Here is a 25,893-nt window from a genome sequence, read left to right on the forward strand (position 1 = left end):
ACTAATATGTGAGACAAATGTTTAATTCAAATAAGCAAGACATGGCATATTATATCTTTAAAATCAAATATCTTTATATGTCTGAAATGTTTTAATAAAATGCTGGCTTTTCAAAGGTCTAAATCACAATAGGTATGTTATATGTAATGAATAAAAGAATATGATAGCTTTATCCGTGGTATGCTGAAATTCTGACTCGCATTGTTATCAGAAAACATAATACCACAAAATATTCAATCTATGTGATCTGATAGAACAAAAGAGATTATCCTAAACAAATTGTGAGGGTGTAAATTGAAAAAAAAAAATTTTCTTTATGTGAACGGGATTGGGAAAAAAACTACACCTTGTTAGTGCTTTTTAAAAGTCTGGTGTTTACTGGGGTGCCTGAGTGGCTCAGTTGGTTGAGCGTCCAACTTCGGCTCAGGTCATGATCTCATGGTTTGTGAGTTCGAGGCCCGAGAAGGGCTCTGTGCTGTCAGCTCGGAGCCTGGAGCCTGCTTCGGATTCTGTGTCTCCTTCTCTCTCTGTCCCTCCCCCACTTGTGCTGTCTCTCTCTCTCTCAAAAATAAATAAATGTAATAAAAATTTTAAAAATAAATAAATAATAAAAAAAAATAAAATAAAAGTCTGGTGTTTACAGACCTAATTTTAAGAGTATCCTTATCTACAGCTAATTAACTTGATTAGCACACGAGATTCTCTGAGATCTTGCAGAATCTTTATACTAACAGACCATGTGGTAAATGGATTGATTTCTAGTTATCAAGCATCTTCTAATATATCCCTTATATTCTTGCATTTAAATACATTTGACTAAGTTTGCTCCTCATTTCCTTTTAACAGTATACTTTTTGTACTCCTACATACTGAATGAGACAGTAAGAAATGACCACCGGCAAAACAAATACACGTTTTCCTTCCCCTCTTCAGAACATTCTATGGTGGGTGGTAAAATATTTAAGCCATTTCAAAGTCATGTGAACTATCCCAAATATGTCAGGAAAGAAGAGGCTGCAATTCATTATTTTTCTGCAATGAATCCACATGAAAGAAAATAATTTTAAAGGCCTAAGTAGCTTTGTTTTCATTTACAGTTCATGTCATTAATTTCACACCATGAGCATTTTGCTTATTTGAGGTACAGCATACCTTTGATCAGTAGCAGATTGATCATTATGCAATAAAAAGGCAGAGATTTTGAGGAACTGTGTATTGCAGTTATTTGTGAAGTACATGTTCCATCTCATTTATTATTATTGATATCATTATTACTTTTATTATCATTATTGTTTTCCTTCATATCCATCCCGGTTGAAGCCTGGGCTTGAATTCGTTGGGCACATATGGTTTTAATGATGATTTATTATACGATGGGCTCAAAATTAATTTTGCAAATGTAAATTTTTCATGGTATGTTATTGGATAAAAAAGGTAAATATTTTCATATTTAAATTTAACTTTATAACTTCTTTTTAAAAGCCTTTCTCTTACCTATTTTCCAAATTCAAGAGCAAGAGAGTTCGAGATTAAAGAGTGAAGCTATGCAGTTTGGATCTGGTTAATTTTGCTGCCATTTTCTCTTCACCAATATTATTTGATTCATTGTAGGTCCTCTTCCTTCCACATACGACTCCGTTTAAGAGACAGCAAGTGCTGTTTAGCCTATCTTGGTGGAGTATTTACTCCTTTCTAAAACAAAGTTACCTATAGTGAGCTGCAAGTGTCTTTCTTTGTGCTTGGTTTATTCCCAACCTTTTTTTGCCATTCAAAAACAATGCTGACACATGCATGAAATGACAAATAGCATTAGTGTAATAAAGGAGTTAAACCAAACCCAAAGCACGGTCATATATTAAATTGTTTTTAAAAATACTGACCTAAGCACCTCTATGAGATGTTATTAGTAAAATGTGAAGAAGAAGAAAAAAGACATTTGGAAGTGAGATGTGCTCTCCTTTGTCGCCTGTATAATTGCTGATTTGCCATCATGTTTGCTTGCGATGCCTTTGTCAGATATTATTTCATGTCTCTTTGTCAAAGGAGAGGTTTTGAAGCCTTTTTTCTGCATCTGGGCAACTGCTGTTCAGGGCTCAGACCAAGCCTCCCAGGGTTACAGCAATGTGTCCAAAAAGCTTTGGGTAAAAAAATCTTTTAAGCAGCCCCTCATTTCCACTCACCAGGCCAATGCATATGTTTTACCAAAAGAAAACTTCTAACATTTCCACATTGGCTTCAAACACCGTAAGTGCAACGCAGTGTCGAATTTTCATTAAGACCTAGTGTTGAATAATAACTTGCTCACCCCCCTACCGAAGGAACGCAATCGAATGCAACTGTTATGTCATCTTCCCTGGTAAGTGGTGATTTTCGAGAATTTGATGATTTATAAGGCTTTTCTAAAAATACTTCGCATTTGTAAGTAGATACTTCCCAACACATAGTAAGTCCATACAGAGTCAGATGGAGTCAAAAGAAGTTTCTTTTTCACCCATTTACTTCATCCTGGGGAGTTCAGCAAAAAAAAAAAAAAAAAAAAAAAAAAAAAAAAACGCTATGGTAAAGCTTTTCATATCAGCAAGCAAAAACAGGAAACGAAATAATTGTGGAATATACAATAATAGGACTATTTTCTGCACAAATCCAACTAGGAGGAGAACTATTCAATTAGGCCTCACGGTTACTTTTAATGAGGGTTGTTGTGGAATAAGTGGAAACATCTGTTACCATGAACCACCACAGTGGCTACACAAGAGAAAAACAGTTCTCTTTTCTATTGATTGGGACTGGTCTTCACGGAACATTCTTATTAGTATGCTTAGAACAACCATGCAAATCTCTAAACCAAATTAATTATTCTTGGCATTCCCAAGAGATAATCCCACGGTCATTTTTTACCAAAGTCAGGGAGCAGGGGAACCCTTTTTCTGTACATATTTTACTATGGTTAGTGATGCCTAATTGTCCTACTGTATGCTGCCTTATTTTACCAGCTACAGACTGAATTCATTCCCATTCTCTCCTTAAAAGTTTGAAACCCCCTAGTGACAGGAATATTAATGTGCCAACACTGTCATATCTATTTCAGCTCATACATATGCAATGTCTTTGTTTTCAAAGATTTATGTCAGACTTTGCTGAAGTGAGGTATTCTACCATTTTAGATAATAGCATGCCAAAGTGATGTTATCAGCCACATTCAGCACTCACTCAAGCAAACGGGAGGAGCATCCATTCCTTCATGGCTTAAACTCATAGAAACTGTTATTTATCCTTATTTGATGAGAAAGTCTTTCAGGGGGAAATGGTGTATTTTTAGAAGAAGATTATGGCCATCCTGTGGATTATCTTTTAATTAAGAATGGATGATTTGTGCCCACTCTGCTGTAGCAAACGTCTTGCTGCTAATGAAGTTTAAAAAGACTTACTTTATTTAATTACAGCTAATCACCAGGGTAAAATGTGGAATTTTCTTTGATCCTACATGTATTGTGGTAATCCCTTTGGCAGATAGCATCTCCTCAAAATATTTTTGAGTTTTTTTGGCGGTCACATCTTAGCAGAAGGTGGAACCACCTTACACTGAAGAATTTCTTTCATTCCCCTCTGTAGTCGCCTACCCTGGCATAAAAATTCCATGAAATTTTCTTACAAGTAGAGATGGTCCTTTAGACAGAGAGTGTGGAAGTCTTCACGTATTTGAATCCTTTACTTTGTCTGATATCCAGAATGGGGTTCTTCTCTCTTGTTCAATGATTTAATTCAACTCACATCATTGGCCAGTGTTAATGTGCCCAACACTGGGCCAAGCACTGGGACTAGAAACATACAGAGAACACAGACCGACAATAAGCCAACCTTTACAGATGAACCGTGTTCACTTTCTGCTGCATCCATTCCATGTGGACATAAATATGTAAATGTGCTGTAAACCCAGGGGTGGCTTTGTCTTTGGTTTAAAACCAGGAATGGCTTTGTCTTTGGTTTGGTTTGTTTCTAATCACCAGAATACCATTATTTTGCGTACTTGAAACTTCTAAGATAAAGCAGGGCTCTACCTTTTATTTTCCTCCTCTATCACTACCCTCTGGAATCAAGTATGGCATATACGTTAACCCCCTTTATTCCTTCCTGAATCTCAAAGAAAATTCTTTTCAAGAATATTTCTTAAGCCAGTTCTGATTCTGGGTGATAGCTGTCCCTGATTTTTCATCTTTATAAACACCAGGCTTAATCACTCGCACTAAAAGTAAAAATAAAATCTTGGGTATGCTTCTTACATTTACTCTTTTGATTATAAATTACTTTTTTTTTTTTAAAGTGCAAGCCCATCCCCAAAAAACTAATAAGCATGGTTTATGTTTTTAATCTCAAAGATGTCATCCTATTTTTTCAAAAAATTACCTTTTTCTCCTTTTTCTGTGTTTTTATTCTGTAATCTTCCGTCCTTTTGATCCAGACAATGTAGGCTTGTTTGGCATAAAGGCCCTGAAGGGCAAGGTTGGCTCCCTGAGGAAGAGAAGAAAAACTGCCAGTGGGTGGCAGAACAGGGTACCAACCTGCCCTACTCCACCCCAACCGCCCACACTCACTTAGAGATGGGGTCAAAAACAGCATCTGAACAGAATAAATGGACTGTTTTTTTTTTTTTTTTTAAACTTTCCTGGAAAATGACTATATCTAAACTAATCAAAATGAAAGAAATATAGGTCTTGGTACAACTTTTTCATGACTTGACTTTTGGCTGGTTTCGAGAATATAAAAAAAGGATACCCAGCATTCCCCCAAACAGAATTCACACCAAGGCAAATAATTTCTTTCGAAATAGTGTAAAATAATCTATTAAATCATTACTCTATCATTTTTAACTTCAGAAGAAGAAGTCATCTGGGCAGAACTATTTGCTACGCATCTCCAAATATTTTCTGCTCTGTTTAACAAATGTGAGTTTCTATGAATTCTTTTGGTTTGCCAGGACTCCAGCAGATTTAAAGCAGGTTTGTTGTGAAATAGTGCGAGGTCTCTATCTCACACCTAGGGTTCCACTATCACACAACCATGAGAACTCTCTCCTCATGCCTGCATATGAGGACTTACACAAATCCCTCCAGGCATCCTTCACACTGCCCCGCACCCAGGGAGGGGGAATCTCTGGACCACTTCACCCAGAACTCGCCTCATCCTAGCAGTGGGCATTTAGACTTACGAAGTAATTAAGTTGAGAGGAAGTTCTTCCAAAGTGCAATTCACGTCGTAAAAAAATTAAACATTATAAAGTTGGAGAAGCAAAACAGAATTTGTGGTTAGTTCCTGTAATATATTAAACATCTGCAGTTTTGTCTCCTTATCAGGATGTGGGGTTGTGCTGAAGTCACATCCTGATAACATCTGCACATTACGGATAGTTTTCGCTTTATTCTTTGTGGTCCGTTGATGAGAGATTCTTTAACATCCCTTCAGTCATCAAGACCCCAGTTGAATTTCTTTGCTTGTGACAGCCTTAAAGGTGGTCTCATTTACATTTGCGAAAATGTCACAATATAGAAAGATATTTTCAGTTTGATGTTTCATCCCTTCCTTTTTTTATCCGGATGCTAGTTTTAGCTTTTCAAATGAATGTCGATCTCAAAATAGATTTTCCATGAAATATATTTTGTCTGATTTTTGAAACACCATGTCTACAGCAGAAGATTTTTTTTTCCCAAAAAAGTTTCAGCGATGGATGGCGCCTCTGCTTCTGCTTTGCGCTGTGGGAACAGCTGCGCGCCACGTAAGGGCTGGCTGGTGTGAGGCCCAGTAACACAGCGTGCACCCTTTATTGGAAAAGGTCAGGTATTGACCGGATCCCTAATGACCCCAATTACATCTGAGCTGAGTAAACAGTCAATAAACAATGACATTAACATCTGTAGAAAAAGCATTTACTTTAAATTTCCACGATGATTGGCAACACCCTCTGCAGCTCCAGGAAGTCTTTGAGATTCTAGAGGTTTTAAAAGAAGATGGAACCATGGAAAGTTACAGCATCTATCTCAATAATCTTAAGATAGCTAAAAGGCTCGTTCATAATGCTGAACACATCTTTTTTGATGCAGCCAGCCTAGGGTTAATGGCAAAGACAACCTTAGGGAGCCCTATTACTTACACATTTTAAAAGGATTATTTGCTTTTGAGTGGTCATTTTTCTTGATCAATTTAGTGGATACTTTTCTTTACCTACCTGGAATTCAGAGAGTTGGATAAGTTGTTTTCCCGGCACTCTTTTTAAGGGTTGAGATCATATTCATAAAGCATATCCTTTTTTAAATTTCCAAATATTTGGAGATTTTTCTCTATATTATTGACTTCTAATATAAATCTGTTGTGGTTAGAGAATATACTCTGTGCAATTTCCCTTTTTGTAAAAATAAATCATTTATTTTTTTCACCTGTGCTATTGTCTGTCTTGGTCAACTTCCCATATGTACTTGAAAAGAATGTGTATTCTGCCGTGTTGGGTGGAATGTTCTATAAAATACTGTTTGGGCCAAGAGTTTTGACAGAACTGTCCAAATTTTCTATATCTTTACTGATATATTTTGTCTATATGTTCTATCAGTTACTGAGAGTGGAGTATTAAAAATGTCCAGCTGTGATTGTGGATTTAAGTGCATCTTCTTTGCTTCACAGATTTTGAGACTCTTTTATTAGACGAATACACATTTAAGATGTCTTCTTGATAAACTGACCCTTTTATCATTATGAAATGCCCTCTTTATTTCTGGCAATACTCCTTCTCTTGAAGTCACTTAGTCTGATATTAATATAACCACACAGCTAGGAAACACAGATTTTATTTTTAAGCGTCTGGCTACATTTGTGGGTCAGATATTTAGAAAGAGTGCATCAGCTTACCTGTCACCTTGCATTCCCATAAATATCAACCACAGGGGCGAATTTATCCTTTCTCATTGGTTAAGACATAGCCTTCTGAGACAGGAGCAACTAGAGAAGGAGAAATTAAACTAAATGAAAAATGAGTGAGAATATGATACAAAATAAATCCAAATAAAATCTTCATTACTTAGAAAACTTCAATCTGTAATTTTCATAGTTATTTTAACATTCTCTAAAATTTTTAACTCAATTATGAGCTGCTGTGGGTTGACTAGTACCCACCCCCCAAATTCATATCCATTCAGAGCCTCAGAATGTGACCTTCTTTGGAAAGGGGGCATATATATACCTGGTTTTTCCCTACCCCCTTACATAACATTCTTCTTGCCTTTAAGCTCACGCAGAGAAATATTTTTATGAATTTAAAAAAAAATACTACTATGCAGTGTGTTCATACTCTGATAGTAATTCCACTTTAAGTTTGGCCAAAGAAGTATATTAAATGTCAAGTGACCTTGCTACATGTAAGAGAGAAATCATAAAACTGTAATATTGACAATACTAATAAAATGCAAGCCACTTCTAGGGATCTCCCAATTTTGTAGGGGAAATCTCTTCAAAGTAGATTATCAAGGTAATATATCCAGAATATGTAGAACACAAGTTCCCAAATCTCCGGAGAATCCCCTGGCCCAATTCTCCAGTTTCTAGAAAATTCTGGTTTTTCATGTGTAATTAAGGGACATAGCAACCTTCTCGATATAACTTTGCCTTGTCAATTTTTCATTGCACCTAGTGGGAAACAGAAAGGCCAGAGTTGCCCTATTAATGCCGCTGCTGCAGTGTGGATTCTAGCTGCTCAGCATGGCATAACCCCCTGAATGATGAGAAAGCTGACGAAGCCTGCCGTCCAGTTTCCTTCCAAATCCATTTTCTGTCACAACCCTTATCAAATAAAGCTCACACTTCAGTTATGAGTATGTGTCTGTGTTAGGTATGTCGCCCACATGTCTTTCACTTTGTAATCACTCGGATTAACTCTTGGATTTTGCTCTCATGTGAGTAATTGAGATCTCCTAATACCAGAACTTGCCAACTACAATCACCATTCCTGGACTTGATTTTGAGGTACTGGGAAAATTCTTTCAAAGACTCAGAATCTACAGCCTATATTTGTGTTTTTTGTCAAGACAGTCTAAATGCAATCCCCTAGAGTTTAATTGGGGTTCTAAACAAACCTACAGATATTCTGGAAGATAAATTACTTGTGTGTTCCCAATTCTTCTATGAGAACATGTACGTCATATGCTCTTTTACTGTGTTCTGTGGCGATGTGTTCTAATCTAAATACTAATTTTTCCCCTTTAGGTTACTTGTTTCAAACACAATACACACAGATTTTGATTGCAAATTCTCCATCTCTATTGACAATGTCCTATTTGGCATTTTCTCTTTCCCAGGTTCCTATCACCCCATCCGTAGTCTCCTGATCTCTTCCCACTTCTTTGATTACTCTTGATTCTTTCTCTGCATTTCCTTTTTTTCCCTTTTCTCTAAGATTAGGTTTCCTCTCATAGATCTCTCTAGGCTATTTTCTCCCTTTTATAGTTTTTACAGTGACTTTGGGGACACCTCAATGCAGATGACTCTCAAATCTATACAACAGTCAAAAACTCAACTGTTCTTCCTCATAAATCTTTTCTATTTGTGCTTCATATTTCTCCAAAGTATATATATTTCAACAAGCCTCAAAACCTCATACATCTCTTTACCACTGCTCATTCCCTTCCCTGTAGCTTTCACATTGTGTAACGTATCCTCCAAATACTTTTTGAAAGCATTCTTTTCTCCTCATTTTTACTGCTAAGGTCATATTGCCAGCAGTGTACAATATGTCATTCACCCCCTCCAAAAAATGTGTGTATATATAGATAGATATAAATATAGATATAGATATAGTTAGATAGATGCAAGAAAAATACATAAATTTAATATAAATGTTATTAATATAAAAGGTGTGTAGCACACAATTTAAAAATTATAATAAAATATATATTATTCTTTGCTGTAAATTTCACAGATCCAATTCATTCTCACACGATACATTTGTTGATCTTCACCAAACTCTCATACCTACAGTCAATCAACCCATGGTTGCAATTGATGAACACATGAAGTTCTGATGTAAAGATCCTAAAAAAATAAAGGCGTAAGTTGAAACTTTACTCATTCAGTAATCACATGGGCACCTTTGGATAATTCTATTTTATTGGAAAAAATATTCCACGGGGGTGCCTGGGTTGTTTAGGTGTCTGACTCTTGATTTTGGCTCAGGTCATGATCTCATGGTTCATGGAATGAGGCCCTCCATCGGGTTCTGCACTGACAGTGCGGAGCCTACTTGGGATTCTCTCTCTCTCCCTCTCTCTCTGCCCCTCACCCACTTGTGCTTTCTCTCTCTCAAAATAAATAAATCTTTAAAAAAAAAAAGAAAAAAATGTTCTATGAATTTTTGTGGTATTCACAATGGAACTACTATAGACATAATTTTAAGTTCAATCTGCATTATTATAATCGTCTTCATTACTTTCTTAAATCTAGACAATAAACACGCCAAACACTCAAGTCATGATTGCAGCATCTGCCAATTACTGTAGTGTAAATGCTCTGTCATGACTAATTTCAAGCTACTACCGTAATGTCATTAAAATTGAGTTGGGAAGAGATAGGCAATAGTACATAATTTTATCTCATGTGCACAATGTAGATACGTGTAAACCTCAAATGCATAGATAATAGTAAACTAAGTATGAAGTGAATAATTTTGAGTATTTAGTACTTTACTTTTAATATAAATTGTTTTAATTGTAAGTTTACATAATTTACCCTTTAATATAATGATTGTATATAAAAACTGCCTCACAAAATTCCTGAAAACAGCAACTGGCTCTCACTAGCAGGTACAAGCAGGCTCCAGAATAGCACTACTTATGGTTCATCTAGCCTATGCAATGATTGCCTAACTAGTTTTCTTTTCCTTCTATGAAGCCTTCTCACATATAGTTTTCAGACGACGTGTAGCTATAGATGCATGATTCCTATTCAAACACTCAGAGTATTTCCCATTCTTAAGAGAATAAATCCTGAACTTTAGACTGACATCGGGAATCTAGATCCGGACCTTGCAAATATCCCTCACCACTCAACTTCCTGTTCTAATTCACTCTACCCACACTAAATTCTCACTGTGTCCAAGATTCTTTTTATATTCTTCAGTTGTGCTTTGTGCCTGCAATTGTTTTCTCTCCATCTTTGCATGTGCAAATCCTATACATACCACAAGATCAATTAAAACTTCAGATTCTGTGTGCATTTTCCCCTCTTTCTATCTGGAAATAACTTATCCCTTTGCCCTCTCATTACAACACTCATTTTTCTACCTTGTATTCACTTTTACTGCATTTTTTATGTGTAGGGGAGTGTTTTCATTACTGGGAATATTAAAGGAAATACAGTCTCTCTGTTTTAATGAAACTCAGTTTACAAAGGAAGAGAGAAAATCCACAATTACAATAGATTATGTGTGCTGTTGTGGTAAAGGAATGTACCTTAGGCTAAGAGCCAAGCAGAAAGAAGGGAAAAAGATTGTAAGAGGCTCGACAAATTTTGTCTGTCTCATGTCCTGAAGGAATACAGTATATTTGATGCACAGATGTGGAAGGAATAAAGAGTACATGGAGGTAAGAGGCAAGAAGTGAAATAGGAAAGCGAGGCATAAACCTTCTATGACAACAAGCTTGAACTTCATTCTGTAGGAAACTGAGAAGTTTCAAATGATTTTAAGTAACTATCACTTTGACAACAGTATGGAGGATGGATTGAAATGATGAAAGATCGGGAAGGGAAGACCAGACAGAAGTCTTTTGAAGAAATTTGGGAGAGAAACATGAAAGCACTGAATTCAGATAGTGACAGAGAAGTGGGAACTTAGTTTAAAATATGATTATTTAATGACTGGATGTTTGAGTGAGAAGGAAGAGTCAAATGACCTCCCGGTTTATGTCTTTGTTCAACGGATAGGCAGGGATCCCTTTTATTTAAAAGGTAGGATAATCATATAATTGATCATCCACACCAGGATAGATTTAAGAGCTGAAGAGGGTGCTGAAAATAGTGGAAGTTGTAGAATTTTAAAATTATTTTGCTTTGGCCAACTAACTGTTCTTGTTTTATTGGTGGTACTATGTAGTAGATCTACTCGAAAAAATACATTTCTGAAATAAAATGATTTCTAAAACAATAATACTTCTATTTTGATGTGTAGAATACATCAGTTTGTTTGGAAATAGCTATGAGCTATATGTGTGCCATGACCAAATCTGCATATATTTCCGCTTCATAACTTTCTTAGTTTGTTAAAAACATTGTTTTTAGTATGATTGCACACTACTCCAAAATTTCTTATGATCAATGTAAGAAAAAACAATTTTATCCTCAGTGTTGCCCTTTGTAAAGAATTTACAATTCCACTTCCAGGAATGTCATGCATTTCATCTATGACAAAATACACTTTCAAAAGTTTTACTTTGATTCTGTAAATTAGATGGGAAAAAAATTAAACCACTTTTAGAATTAATTTTCTACTTGAAATATCTGATGACATTGATGTAACATTGACATCATCTAACACTTCATGGAGTTTCTTTTTTCCTACTAATGGGTCAAAAATAAAAGCAATAACCTCATTTTTGTATGTAAAAGAAATCTTGGAATCAAAATAAGTGAAATTAACTGAGATGAGCTGTCATCTGATCTAAATGAAAACTCATGTCTCAAAGAGTGATATATAAACACACTGACTATATATGCGTGTTAAATAGTTTACTTTGGACTCAGCCTCCAAAAGACATTTCTTTTGTAGTATATATTGATGGTGCTTAGCAAATTGTCACCTTCTATTTACACGTACAGCTATGTCCCCTGAGGATAGGGGATAGTAAATGTCACCTAACCTCTTGTGCAGGTTATATAGTCAATGTCAAAATATATTTGAGGTATGGTAAACCAATATTTAATTGTTCAACAAGCATGCACTTTTGTTTTTCAGTTTATTTTTTTGCTTAAAAGGAAATATATTAGGAAACATAAGGGTATTACCAAAAATAAAACTATTGAATAGTTAGAGATTTGCACCATATAATAAATACCAAAATCATTCTAGCAAGACTGTTTAAATTATTCTTTGTGTTTCCCATGGCAGGCTATGCTCAACCTTTACTAACTGCTTATGTTTCATGTATACACAACCTGTCATTTCCCATTTTCTCATCGAATTCACTGATTGACAACTCTGTGCATCTCACAGACCACTCTATGGACCCTGGCACAACTGGTTAGTATATCAAGTACCATCACGGGCATCAGAGGAGAATACCCCTCCCATTACCCCATGGGTACCACATGGAGTTAGCTTCTTTGGATGAAATGAGAAGTTAGACACACTGTGCCTGGACAAAACTAGGAATAGTGATAGAATATAAATTCTGTTCACCTTACATATGACTCACACATTACTGGATGAGAACATGACAGAAGCTAGTGGAGTTCTACTAAGTTCATGTAAGACTAGTTTAATTCAACTGTTAATAATATGAATATCAAATATAATATAATTATTACAATATATAATAATATAAAAAATAAAACAATGGAAACAAATATAAAACAAGACAGGATGCTGGGTGAAGAGGAAAAAATTGTAACTGTTCCAGGAAAACTGGGATATAGAGTCACCCTAATACTAAGCCTTCCTCCGATAGCCAAATAAACTGATTTGAATTCCCAAGTTACATCTTGTTTTCAGACTATGTGTGGGCAAACATTTTATTAATGTGTGATATTGCTGGCAGCTTTCGGATTTTAATTTTCTATTCCAAATTCCAAGATGTCCTTTTTGTATCCATGTTTTTGACTCTAATGACGCCAATTTGCCAATATTCACCATAGCCTTTACTGTGTATTTGAAAAAAAAACCACCTTTACATGTTAAAGAATACTGAAAGAGGTACAGATTTTGGAGGGAAGACGATTTCAGTTTTGAGCATACCAAAGTGAAGTGTCTGAGAGACAACCATGGAAAATTAAGTAAGAAGACAGATATATGGATCTGGAGCTCAGGAAAGAGCTGTATGCTAAAAATATAGATTTTGGAATCAAACTTATAGGAGGTTATTTGAAAACACAGGTGTAAGTAGCCTGTTTCCAGGGAGACTGAATGGAGATGGCTCAATGTAGAACACTGAGAAACAATATACATTTATATACATATTGAAAGGCCCTATTACTGCAGGATCCAGTTTTGGCTTCGTTAGTTACCAATTCTGCAATAAAAATCACTCAGAACTATTCTCTTTAGGTGCGCCCCCTGAACATGTTTTACCACACAATTTCAGTCCTGGTCATGAGGACAAAGCCACCTCTTGGGACGAAGCATCTATTTTGATCCAGTTAGAATCACGTACAGTTAATAAGTGTAATTGGATTGTAATATCTACACTCCAGGATGGTGGACCAGCAACATTCTCTGTCAAGTGAGCAGAGAGAACACAAGTGCAAAGGCAAAGACATAACACATGGAAATTGACAATTTTCTGGGTTTCCTGCTACAGTATCTTCTACTTTTTTGATTGGTCTTCAATCAAGTATCTTCTACAATTGTTAATCAAGCACTATTAGTCATGTGCCAGGTACTGAGATGGCAGTCATGGCCCCAGGAATAAAGGAATACGTTCCATGGCCTCCTGAATCATCTTTCCCTGAGGTTTGGTATCCTCGCTGGCTTAGAATTCCATATCTCCTTATAATAAATCTCCCCTGGATTCAATGTTAACTTTAGCTGGTTTCTATCAACAGAAACCCATAAGCGTTTATATGGCTAATATTTGTTTCGTCATCAGAACAAATCATGGTATCTTATACTACATCTCTCATTGATCCTCAATAAATGTGCAATTAGTTACTGAATTAATTAATTAATTGCTATCTATTTTTAAGAACTCCCTAATGCCACCATAACTCTAGTGTTAGCTTCTAGGAGGAAGGAGCAAGGCATCCTTTGACAAAAATATTGCTTCCCCCAGCATCCTATCAGGTGTCTGGCCTCCTTTTTTATTTTTTTCTTTTTTGAGAGAGAGAAAGAGAGAGAGTGCGCTCACATGAAGTGGAGGGGCAGAGGGAGAGAGAGAATCCCAGGCAGGCTCCATGCTTTCAAGTGCTGTCAGCACAGGGCCTGACTCAGGGATCCATCTCATAACTGTGAGATCATGACCTGAGCCAAAATCGAGTCAGACACTCAACCAACTGAGCCACCCAAGCACTCCAGCCTACTTCTAATCAGAGCCTTCTAGCTTGTTTACTTTAGGAAGAACTAAATCCTTTAAGCCAAGAAATCCTGAAAAACAGATTGACATCAAACTTGTTTGCAAGTTCCAAAGTAGGCATTTCAAGTGGGTGGTTCTGCTTTTCCTATGGGAAAGTCATATTCTGTTTCTTACTATATTAATTTATTGCTAACTATCTTTGAGGATAGCTTTGTACGACAGTCCCAATCCTGTGCTTTGATTTGAGATTTACCCTGGACTCCACACAACATGAGAAGCTGCTTCGTATCTGTGCATTCAGGTGTCAAAATGTAAATTGAAGATAGCTATTATCTCTTCTCTGCAGAATCTGTAGTGTAATACTTTGTTCTTCAAACATAATCACATCACTGATTAATCATTTGTAGATTATATTCTTTGAATCCAATTCCAGTGGAATTGAATCAAGACTGAATTCTACATTCCATCTGGCAATGAGAAGGTAATTGAATCCACGAAATTTTCAATGCTGCCTTCTAGGTTCCCAACCTTCTGTTCATTTCCTCTTTCCCCATCTCAATGGTAAGTCCATCCACATTGCAGAAGCACTGAGTTTTCTAAGTTTCTTTCTACTATCTTTCCCACCACATACACTCATCAAAAAGGAAGAGATCTAATATCTGCCATTTATAGATGTTAACTGATTGATTGATGACACTTGAGTGTGAATGCGTTTCTGTAAATGCCTAACCATAGTCAGCCTTGTGTATTTTAAGCCTTTTGTCGCTAATTATGGAATGAGAGACTGTATTCCCATTAAAGCAATTTCAGGCATTTGCAAGAAGAAAGGCTAGGATGCTTCTGCAAGGTAGGGCCTACACTAAAGGTAAATCTGCTTGACTCCCTTTAAGATAATTGTACATACATTCAAAAAGAACATGAGGCCCACCTTGAAATGGTCTCTTAATCACTTAACAAGAATGGCTGTAAGATGTTTGTTCCTGGGTGACTGGTAGCAACTGTCTTCTGACTTCTCTACAAGCCTGCAGCCATCCTGCCCAGGACAAGTGCGTATGTTGGCATTTCTTCTATAGGAGCTTCGCTTGATTCCAAATCAGGTAAGACAATGAGGCTAGAAGGTAAGCCTACTAGAGCACAACAGGTAATCAGAAAAAGGAGCCAGAGGTAGCCTATGATGTGAGTTAAGACCAGCAGTCAGCCCCATGATCGTACCCAAAACAATCTTCCAATTATAAAATAAATAAGGCCCAGGGATTAAAAGTACAGCACAGGGAATGTAGTGAATAATATTGTAATAACGCTGTATGGTAACAGATGGTGACACTTATCATGGTGAGCACTGAGAAATGTATAGAATTGTCAAATTGCTATATTGTATACCTAAAACTAATATAACACTGTATGTCAACCATACTTTAATAATACATTTTTTAAAAGGATGCTGAGTGGAGATTTCAACTCTCTGGATTCATAAGATGCTCAAGAATCTTGGAGCAAACATCAGGCAGAAATCCAAGTCATCAGCAGAAGGAAGTGAAGGTATTATCTTAAAGATCAGAGTGCCAGGCAAAACTGTGGTCTTTGGGAAGAACAGGGCAAATGAAACTGCTGGTTTGGGAACCAAGACTAGATGAATCACCAAGATTCTAGTTCCAAGAAATAGTTATTACCCTTGGACTAACAAGAAAAGTTCCCCCACTCTGACTCCTGTACTTTAGAGAACACTTCTGGGGCCTTTCTCCAGCCATGCTACTTCCTATGGAACAGTACACAATGCTAAGAAGACATGCCCATCTAAAGTCTGCGCCCAACCTTCTAAACTCTGCTCAAATGACCCTGAGCTTGCTTCTAAGACCTGAATAGGCCCTTTCCGTATTCATTTCTTGGTAACTAACAGCACCAACTATGAGACTACAAGGTAGCTCCGGGGAAAGATGGACATAACTGGTATTTGAACGTGTGGCTATAACACCTGCATAGGTGTGCACAAGACCCCCTGCAGGTACAGAATGAAGCTGGAAGTGAAAAGAGAAGGGAAATGGCCAGGGGACTTCCATTTGTACAAGGAGCTTGGTGCTCCTTGAACCACCCTGACCAAAGAAAGAATTGACCCCAAAGCATGAGTTCTCTTTGAACTCATTCAAAGAATTAAGAGGTTATAGTTCACAAGGTGAGTGGACTCCAAAGGTAAAACATTCAATAAATCATTCCATTACTCTTCCTATCAGAGCTGAAGAATAAATCCTCTACTCTACTTTTTTTCTAATCATAGCCCTTTTCTAATCATAGCCCTTTTTTTCCACTTTTTTTCTAATCATAGCCCTTTCTTAAACAAATAGCCATAATTCTCAAATGTATAGGGTTTTATTTAATTAGTGCTGGATGTGTTTGAAAAATTCCAGTTTGGAGTTTACAAATTCAAATACCTTAGGGCTCAGGAGTGGGATGAGCCTGTGGTAGCTTCAGGGTATGGGAATTACCCCATGGCATTTACATTTTGAAGACAAAAATAAAAGACAATTTGAAGACAGAAAAAAAATTTTTTTTCAGTGAATAGGAAGAATTTAGGCCGACTAATTTGCTACCTCTAGATAAAACTTCCCCTTCTTGACTTCCTAAAATATAGTTAGTTCTATGCTTTCTTTGGTACTTCTAGAAATAAACTGTCTGTCCAAAAAAAAAGAGTGTTATTAGAACATTTATTTCTATTAATTAGCATAATGTATGATATGTGTTCCTAGTTTACTGTGCTTCTCATTACTAAATCTACCAGAAAGAGAATATATGTTTAACAAAAATGTTCCCAATCTTATATCTATTCATGAGATACTATGTTCTATATGTCCTAGAATTAGTCTGGATAAAACATACACACACACACACACACACACACACACCTCCTTGCTTTGATATAAATGGTTTTCCCCACAAGTAGATGGGTATTTTGAAATCACACCAGATATATTTAATATATAAGATTAGTCACTTAGCAAGTTGGTTCTTAGAGAAAATATAAGAAACACAATCATTAAATAATAAAACCAAAATTTAAAATCCCAACAATACAAAATTAGTGCTGCCAATTTCAAATTAATCATTTTAGGAGGACATTTAATCCACCGCTGAGAATATTTTTGGAAATCCTCTTTTGGGAATTTTTGGGTACCTTTGGTACAAATCCTTTGAAATATCCTTAGTGATGGTGAATTTTCACCAATTGAGGTCAGATTTTATTTTTAGAGAGAGCAAAAAGTCAATCAAAGCCAAGTCTGCTGTATGAAATAAGTGATCAAGCTGAGTTGTTCCACTTCTAATCAAAATCAAAGTATGCTTATAAATCTCAGAGCAGTGTGTTTATGTGGCTTTATAAGTGTCTACTGGCATTGAAAATAATTTTAGATAAAAGTTACAAATATGTTTAGAGTATCATTAGAATATGTGATTAGGATGTATAGCTTTTAATATATGTGTTTTTTAAAAGTAGAAAGACATTTTTCCTCACACGAAACATCAAAATGAATTCTAGGTGAATTAAAAATGTGCTTTTTAAATTAAACCATAAAAATCTAGGAGAAATTATAGGTGATCAGCTGACATCATAGTAACAAAATATGAACCTATAAGGAATATATTGATATAATTGATGGTTGAAAAACTAATACATTCAAAAAGAAAAGAAAAAAGAAAAACTAATACATTCAAAAAAATAGTGTAAAAAGACAACAAATGGAAATGGAATAAAGACACTTAGCAAATTCACACTTTTAGAAAATGGGTTCTTTCTTCACATTAGAAAAAAAACTTACATTGCTATACTAACTGAAAAGAGAAAAGCACTCTCCCAGGCTTTGGGAGCACAGAGTGGCACAACTTTGCTGTAGGGAAAATTGGTCATACGTAAAAAATGCCTGAAAAACAAGTATACTCTTTGACCTAACAAGTTAATTTGTAAGAATTTATCTTAAGAAAATTGTTATAAATCTGCATAAAGTTTATATCCAAGTAAATTCTCTGTACTAGTGAAAGAGAAGAAAATAATCTGATATCTACTTAAAAGAAGATTAAATTAGTAAATTTGGATATTTCTGTATAATAGAACAAAAATGACAAGAAAATGTTTATAACATACAGGTTGTCAAACAATGACACATCGAAAGCCATTTTACTTCTTTAGACATTTACTCTATTTTCCAATAATCTTAATTCAATCATTTAATGAGGAACAGACCATTGGCTCTGTGTGTGTGTGTGTGTGTGTGTGTGTGTGTGTGTGTCACAGATTTCTGATTTTGAAACACTCCTATGCTGGCTATTTTGTAAGCTCTTCATTTCTGGGGAAAATGTCATCTCTGTTCATGGAGTTTTTCTTACCAGCTATGCCATACACTTTACGCCATGTTGGAACAAAGATGCATGAGAACATTGTTTGCTGCTCACACAGATCTACTCTCTTTCATAGGCACATTGTGTTGTTTCACTTTTTCCTTTTATGAGATGGGGTTTTTGCTTTCTGAGACACTCAGAGTGTGTGATTTAAAGCTTGGGTTTATCACTTCAGGATTGTTTTTAATGACAATTTAAATCATAGAGAACACCACTGAATCTACTCATAACTTTTCTATACCAGATGACCACTTAAACCCTGTCTTTCTACAGATCTTTGCACCTTTTCACATGTGTTTTCTTTTAGTTAAATCTAAGAATATGATTTTGATTATTCATTTATTTTTGTATGTTAAAGCTCAAGCTCCTTCATCATATTTCAGGCTTGTTAAATAGCTTATAGAGATTAAAATATCTTCAGTGAAATAACTAATCCTGGATTCAGCTACATAACAGAGGGTATTTTCTGAGTTCTTGAGAAGAAAATCCCCCAGAGAGTACCTTTTAGAAATGTTGGTATGTCTCATTTGGGAAAAACATGGATTTGTGAAGCTAAAAAGAGGCTACTGAAAAAGGGATGATACTGAAATATTGGGGATTTTTTTAAGTTCTATTTAAAAAAAACACATTTTAAATGATTTTTCAAAAATACTGATAAAATGATTGTTTTCAAAGATAAAATAATTTTAATAACTATATTTATATTGTGGACTCAAGAGGAGTTAAAATACATGCGCGCTTGATTTACTTACTAAAGCTCTAGAAAATTAAAGAAATTATTTTGAATTTTGTTAATATGCTATAGGTATAATACAGTTATATTTTCACTTTAGTGAAAAGTGATTTCAGAGGAGAAGTATAGAACGAACATTGGAGCCATGGTTTTACCACACACTATCTGTGTTACATCAGGCAAACTGTTCTGTTTCTTCCCATGTACAAAGGTATAGTGATACATATCCTGAAAGTTAATTAAAAGATAAATGAAATAAAATAGAAAAGCCTCTGTAGAGTTCTTGGCTCATATGAAGCACTAAGTTCATGGTGATTATTGTTTCTACTACTAATACCAGTTAGTATTAGTTTCTAATACCAATTTTAACACTCGCTAAATATCACAGTGGTCTCTTCTCCTGAGCTGCTCCCTCACTAAGTTATGTCTTCTCTCCAAGATCCGTTCAGTTCTAACTTTTTCCTAAGTCTTCCTTGACTCTTCTGGCTTTCATTGATTTAATTGCTTCATAAGTGACTCTTACCCATTAACCCAGATGAATTTCAAACTCATAGAGATCAGGACAACGTCTTCTATTGTTTCTGAATTGCTTAAATTTTATTTATTGTATCCTTGTTCTGGTTATTTATTGCTGTATAATAAACGCCAAAACTAAGTGAATTAAAACAACAATCTTATGATGTCTTGTGATTTTTCTGGGTCAAATATTTGGATGGTGTTTGGCCATGTGTTTCTTCTAGTTCATGGCATGTTGACAGTCACTCTGTGGTATTCAGCTGGTAAGGATTGGTATGTAGGATCAAAGATGACTTTGCTCCTATTTTGGTGCTTTGGCGGGGCTAATGGGAAGATTGGGCCCAGCAGGACTGTTAAAAGGAATGTCAATACATGTGGAGTATGCACGTTGTCTTTTACATGTTGGTCTCATGGTAATTGTTGGGCTTCTCATATGTCAGCCGAGGTCACCAAGTGCATGAACATATAGGGATAAAAAGTCTTGTGGCATCACCATTATTGGCTGAAACAGTCACAAGCCTACCCAGATTACTGGGAAGGGGTCACATATCCCAAATTTTGAAGAGAAGAGTGTCAAAGAATTTGCAGCCATGGTTTAAAACTGCCACAATCTCCTTTGACACAAGAGTTCTCTAAGAATACATTCTATGTTCTGGTCATATTTATATCATCAGTGATGTCTTATAGGTCAGGATATATTCAGTAAAGAAAAGGAACAGGGTGCCTGGGTGGCTCAGTCGGTTGAGCGTCTAACTTCAGCTCAGGTCATGATCTCACGATTCGTGGGTTTGAGCCCCACGTCAGGCTCTGTGCTGACAGCTCAGAGCCTGGAGTCTGCTTCAGATTCTGTGTCTTCCTCTCTCTTTCTGCCCTTCCCCTGCTCACACTCTGTCAATCTCTCTCTCTCAAAAAATAAATAAACATTAAAAAAAATTTTTTTTTAAAGAAAAGCAACTACAGGAAATAAACTTTAAAAAAATGATTGAAAACTTAGCCTTTGCTCATATTTTCTATAGTTAAGAAAAATCAAAGTAATTATTTTGAAGTTTTTCATACCAGAAGCTAAATATTACTGAAATTTACTATATTTTAACACCATGAAATGATTTAAAGTCAGAAGATGCGATGTTACCCACTAACAACTCTGTGTAAGCCACTTCTTTTCTTCAGAGCCATAGTTTTGCTTTTGTAAGAATAATGATGATGACAACAGTAACATTAAAGTAGACACTACTTAAGATTTCGTATACCTCTAGAACCCTGCAACTGTTGGTTTGCTATTTTTATAACAATAACAGAAGAGAGGCAGAGAGTGGTAGAAAGATGGCTGGTATGGAGACAATAGGACATAGACCTGCCATCTGCTACTGGTGTACACTTGGAGGATAATAGTTTCTCTAATAAGTTTTCAAGGTCATGGTGAATTTGGTAGGACCATGTAATGAAAAATCCTGAGAAACTATCAAGAGTTGCAGGGTTGGGAAACATTTCTCAGCCTTCCTAAGTGGATAGAGTGAAAGAAGCAGGTCGTACCAGATTTTGGATAGGTTCTGTCCTTACACTAAACAGTTTGGAGCATGTCTATGAACAGGCAGCTATACTGGAATATCTCCAGCTCCAGAATCTGCAACTAAGTGCAGCCCGTGTAAATATGCACCCCCTTTTCTTACTTGGGAGGCTGCATTTCTAATCATTGAAAACATGCATATTGCCAAGGGAAAGTCACTGATAATTCAGCCGCTGAGCCAGTATAGAGAAGTTATTCATTACTGGGTTCAATCCAAGGTCAAAAACATCAAACTCCAACCATTAAGCAAAATGGTGACAGGCATGGTAGTGATGACCCAGAGTGAATATATTGCCCAGAGGAAGCAAGGTCAGGAATACAGCAGGCCTGAAAAAGGTTGCCGAGTCAAAGTCAGGAACAACCAGCCTACAGTCCAGAGGTTCATGGGACGCAGCATGTTCCAGCTGGAGTACCGGAGGGCAGCAAAGGGTAGGCCAGCCACCAACAGGACAGGCTAGGACGTCTTCAACATCTAACTACATTTACAAGTTTTGTTTCTGAGCTTCAAATCGCCCTCTCCCCCCATTTAGATCTCACTTTGACAAATCTGGTGAAGATAAGGAGAGAGGTGCTTACTATCTTTCCTGTTGCAGACTGCCGTTTGTTTGGGCCTCCAAGGCTCAAAGCAGGGCCTGGGCTTCTCAAAATCTATCTCCTCAATCAGCCTCAGCCTCACTACTGTTTAGACAGATTGTACTTTAACATTCCCTTTAGAAGAATGCTGAATCTAGTAGTTCTAAGCACTGTTGAAGTTTTTAGAAGTTAGTGTTTGTGTTCTCAGCAATGACAATTGTTTCCTAACTTGTTTCTTTGCCTAGGCTTAACAAAAAAAGCATCACTTGTATCAGGGCAGTATCTAAAACGCAAAGCTCTGTGTCTAGTGCCTACTCTGAATAGAACTGGAATGGTTTTGGTTGTGGGGCTACGATGTGCCACAAAGCATGAAAATGCAGAAAGGAGTGGCTGACTTCTGCATCCTACTCTCCATGGAGGTGGCTACAGACACCCACCCAGATATGAAAGTCAAGAAAGGGTCATGCTCCGCCTTGCCTTTGTTTAAGACAACTTCTTGAAGCCCAGTTCTTGCTGGCCACTGCAGAGAACTGCCCCACAGCTCTGGGTGTCTGGGAAATGCCTGTTTCATTAAGGCTCCTGAACCCTATCATGTTACACTTCAGAAGTAGTGACCAGCTTACTTAAAACAAAGACGCTTTGACCTTTCTCCCCTTCTGAAACCAAAAACAGATGAAGTTAAAGTGACTCATTTCCGGCTTTAAATATGCTCTAAAAAACATTTTTTCAAGTAGTTTTTGGCCTCAGGGTTTGGGGGTTTTTGGGGTGGGGGGGGGGAGGGAGGTTGTTTTTTTGTCTTATTTTTACATAAATATATCTCATATCCTTCTTGTCAAGGTCAACACATTTATTATTTATATTCATGGTGTAGTCCACCATACTTTTTTCCGTTTAGCTTTCTTACTTTCTTCCTTTTTTTTTTTTTTTTTTTAATCTGCGTTGTTTATAACCATGACCCTTGATCCTCTAAGTCTTAAAACAGCTTGGCTTTCAGCAGCTAAATCTGACAAGGTCAGCATTTTTCTGTTTATTCTGAGAATACTATTTACCCTCTGGGGTTTTTAAAAGCAATTCTGTAAAACATCACTTGGAAAAAGTTTGTAGCATTCATAGAGACTTCCATAAAGTCAGATGACCATAAATGACAACTTCTTGCTCTGATTTTTGAACTCTGGGGCAATCATCACTATCTATTTGGTGCCTAAGTAGCTTCACTAACCAAATTTTTAAAAACAAAATGATGGATTTAAAATAATCTCAGTATAATTTATTTCACTTGAGGCACTTGCCACCTTGAATCAAAAACTACTCAAATAATTCTTGTGTTTTGCTCTTTAGAAAAATATTTTCCATTAGGAATCAATGATACATTATATTATTTTAAGTTATAAATTAGGATAAAGAGAGGAAGAAGACTTTTTCAGTAGTCAAGCTATAGAACAAATCTACTTTTGATCCGAAGGTAAATTGTGAAGCAGTTGGGGATCATAACTTGTGCTTAAGGAGACAAAAGCTATTTCTGAACTGGGAAAATTGAAAATGTTATTTGAAAAGAGACTAGCATATTTGTCCAAGGTTCAAAGATAATCCATCAGGCCTGGATACAGTTTTTTATTCACTAGAGCTACGGCAGATCCCTTTGCTTCACCATGAGCCCATCAGATCCCAACAGCTCTCAGGATCAAGCTGCAAATACAACTTCTTAGCTATGAAGTTTCAGTAAAGAACACATCTCTGCTGCACACGGACCTCCCCACCAAAAGGCTTGATGGTAAAACCAAAGTATGTAATACATTCAGATCTCATTAAGAAGTTTATTCACTAGACTGTGAGAAGAAACATTTAACTCTAGCAAATATACTGCTAGTTACAATGCACTGCGCTAGCAAAAAGACCTCTTTTTGGTGGTAGATGAGCATTGGAAGGGGGTGAGAGGGCACTCATGCCATTGGGAATGTTTTGTGGTTTCTTCAGGAAGAGTAAGGATGCTTGAATCTCTGGCTCAGAATAATCAAGGAGCAGGTGGTGCCTGGGAGGATAAACAGTGCTAAGTCTGCATTTATTCCTTTAGCCTTAACTGTACATTAATTCAATAAGATGGTCTAATAAAATAATGCAGTTTTCAAAATGCTTAGCTGGCATTTCGGGCGGGGTGGGCAATTTTTATTATTTACCAAGGAATGCATCTTGAAGGAACTGGTGAATAAAGCAAGTTCGCGCTGTAGGCTGCTCTGGCCTCCAGGGGTCACCCTTCCCTTTAATGACTATACAACAATAGTCTGAGACCCCACCCTGAGGGACTTTGGTCTTTTAGCAATTTCTTGTGCCCTAGTAACTCTGAGAATCCCAGAGATTGCTTTTATGTTCAAGAATGTGTGCTGGTTGTCACTTTCGCCCTCAGCCAGCCATCTGTCTCTGTCTGCTGCCACACCCTTCTGCCTGCAACCTCTTGCTGCCTGAATCTGACTTCTGCCATTTCTGCTCCCCTCATGCCATTTTGTGCCAAGTGTAGACATGGGCTTATCTCGTTTTTCCCCAGAGCACAGTCAATAGCAAGCTGAGATATTTAGCAAAACTTCGCTGAAGGCTTAGGGATAACAGAAGGAAAGAAATTACAAGGAAAAAAGAAAAAGAAAAAGAAGAAATATAGGATACTAGATTTGTATGACTTTCCCCAGAATGTGCATACCTCCACAGGGATTCCCTACCAAAGGCTCTTTTTTAACATACACACACACACACACACACACACACACACACACCCTTCTTACTTCATGTTGCTATGGCTAGCTTACTTCTCTCTCATCTGGAATTGAGACCCTCAAATCCTCTGTGATTGCCACAGAGAGGAATATTTATTTTCCTAAAAGGAAACTTGATGTGATCTTCAAAGCATATAATCCTTTATATTATCATATATGCCAGCTTCTCTCTGAACATTCTCATACTTTCCAATGGCTCATACTTTCTCAGAATAAAATCTTTGCTTTATCTTATTTTATTTATTTCAGTCAAGAAGTGGGGGGCAGAGAGTTGTATGTTTAAAAGGCAGGATGTTTCTGGATTCTACGCATTCATTTTCAATCAAATACTGGCACCCACCGGGAGACCCTGTTATACCTGTTCCACCAGGGACTTAGCAACTAAAATGAAGCACCCAGTGTGATTTAAGGAGAAGTCCTGGTGTCTTGAGATCACCCAGAATCAAAAGAAGAGTCACAAGTATAAGGGGATAAGCAACAACTGGATTCTGGAGGCTGACAGATTAATCAGTCAAGACCTTAGACTGTATAGACTGAGGAACTGTTAGGAATTAGAAAGACGGTGACAGTTCTGGGGGGAAAGTGAAGACTACAGGGATTGTGTACTGAGAGGCCAGGGATGGAAAAGAAAACTGTAAAATTAACCTCAAACTAGGATTTTGAATGTACTGTATCTCCTCAGTGAAATGGACATCCTTGTTAAATTTAGGCTAGAGAGTGATTAGAAAACCCAGGATGAGTAACTCTGGGCTAGCCATGGGCAAAGACCAGAGACATGAAATAAAAATTCCTCTGAGGTCTGCCACTGTGCTTTCACCTGCCCTCTTCGCCAGGGACTTGAATCAGGCGTGTGGGCAGGGAGATCATTTGGTGCCCCCTGCAAACCAATATAGCTAAAATATTTGTTCACATTTATTCAAAGGAGGATCTCACGAGGGAAAGATTAATAAGGAGGATTCCTACTGGTGGCAGCTTTCACCTCTGACCCTAATTTGAATACTTCACTCAGTAAATCAAAGACATTTCTGAGAAGATATTCTGGTGACTACCTATTGCTATTTGACTAGCTCATCCCCACTCCAAGTCGCCTTTCAAAGGATTTCT

The 25,893-nt window shown here is 36.7% G+C and overlaps 2 long non-coding RNA genes across 2 annotated transcripts in view; both read right to left on the reverse strand.

Moving 5' to 3' along the window:
• Positions 1–541: 541 nt before the first annotated feature.
• LOC123608259 lies at positions 542–7,005 on the reverse strand. Its single transcript, XR_006717153.1, has 5 exons — positions 6,895–7,005; positions 5,207–5,983; positions 4,405–4,509; positions 3,653–3,818; positions 542–2,505 (listed from the first exon to the last, which is right to left on the reverse strand). It is a non-coding gene; the product is annotated as an uncharacterized LOC123608259 (long non-coding RNA).
• A 1,965-nt stretch (positions 7,006–8,970) lies between these two features.
• The window catches only part of LOC123608265, a 34,696-nt gene continuing 17,773 nt past the window's right edge, over positions 8,971–25,893 (reverse strand). Inside the window, exon 4 of the long non-coding RNA XR_006717154.1 lies at positions 8,971–9,069. This is a non-coding gene — a long non-coding RNA (uncharacterized LOC123608265). The remainder of the gene's footprint in view (positions 9,070–25,893) is intronic.

Source organism: Leopardus geoffroyi, chromosome A1 (genome assembly GCF_018350155.1).
Source record: "Leopardus geoffroyi isolate Oge1 chromosome A1, O.geoffroyi_Oge1_pat1.0, whole genome shotgun sequence".
Taxonomy (NCBI): domain Eukaryota; kingdom Metazoa; phylum Chordata; class Mammalia; order Carnivora; family Felidae; genus Leopardus; species Leopardus geoffroyi.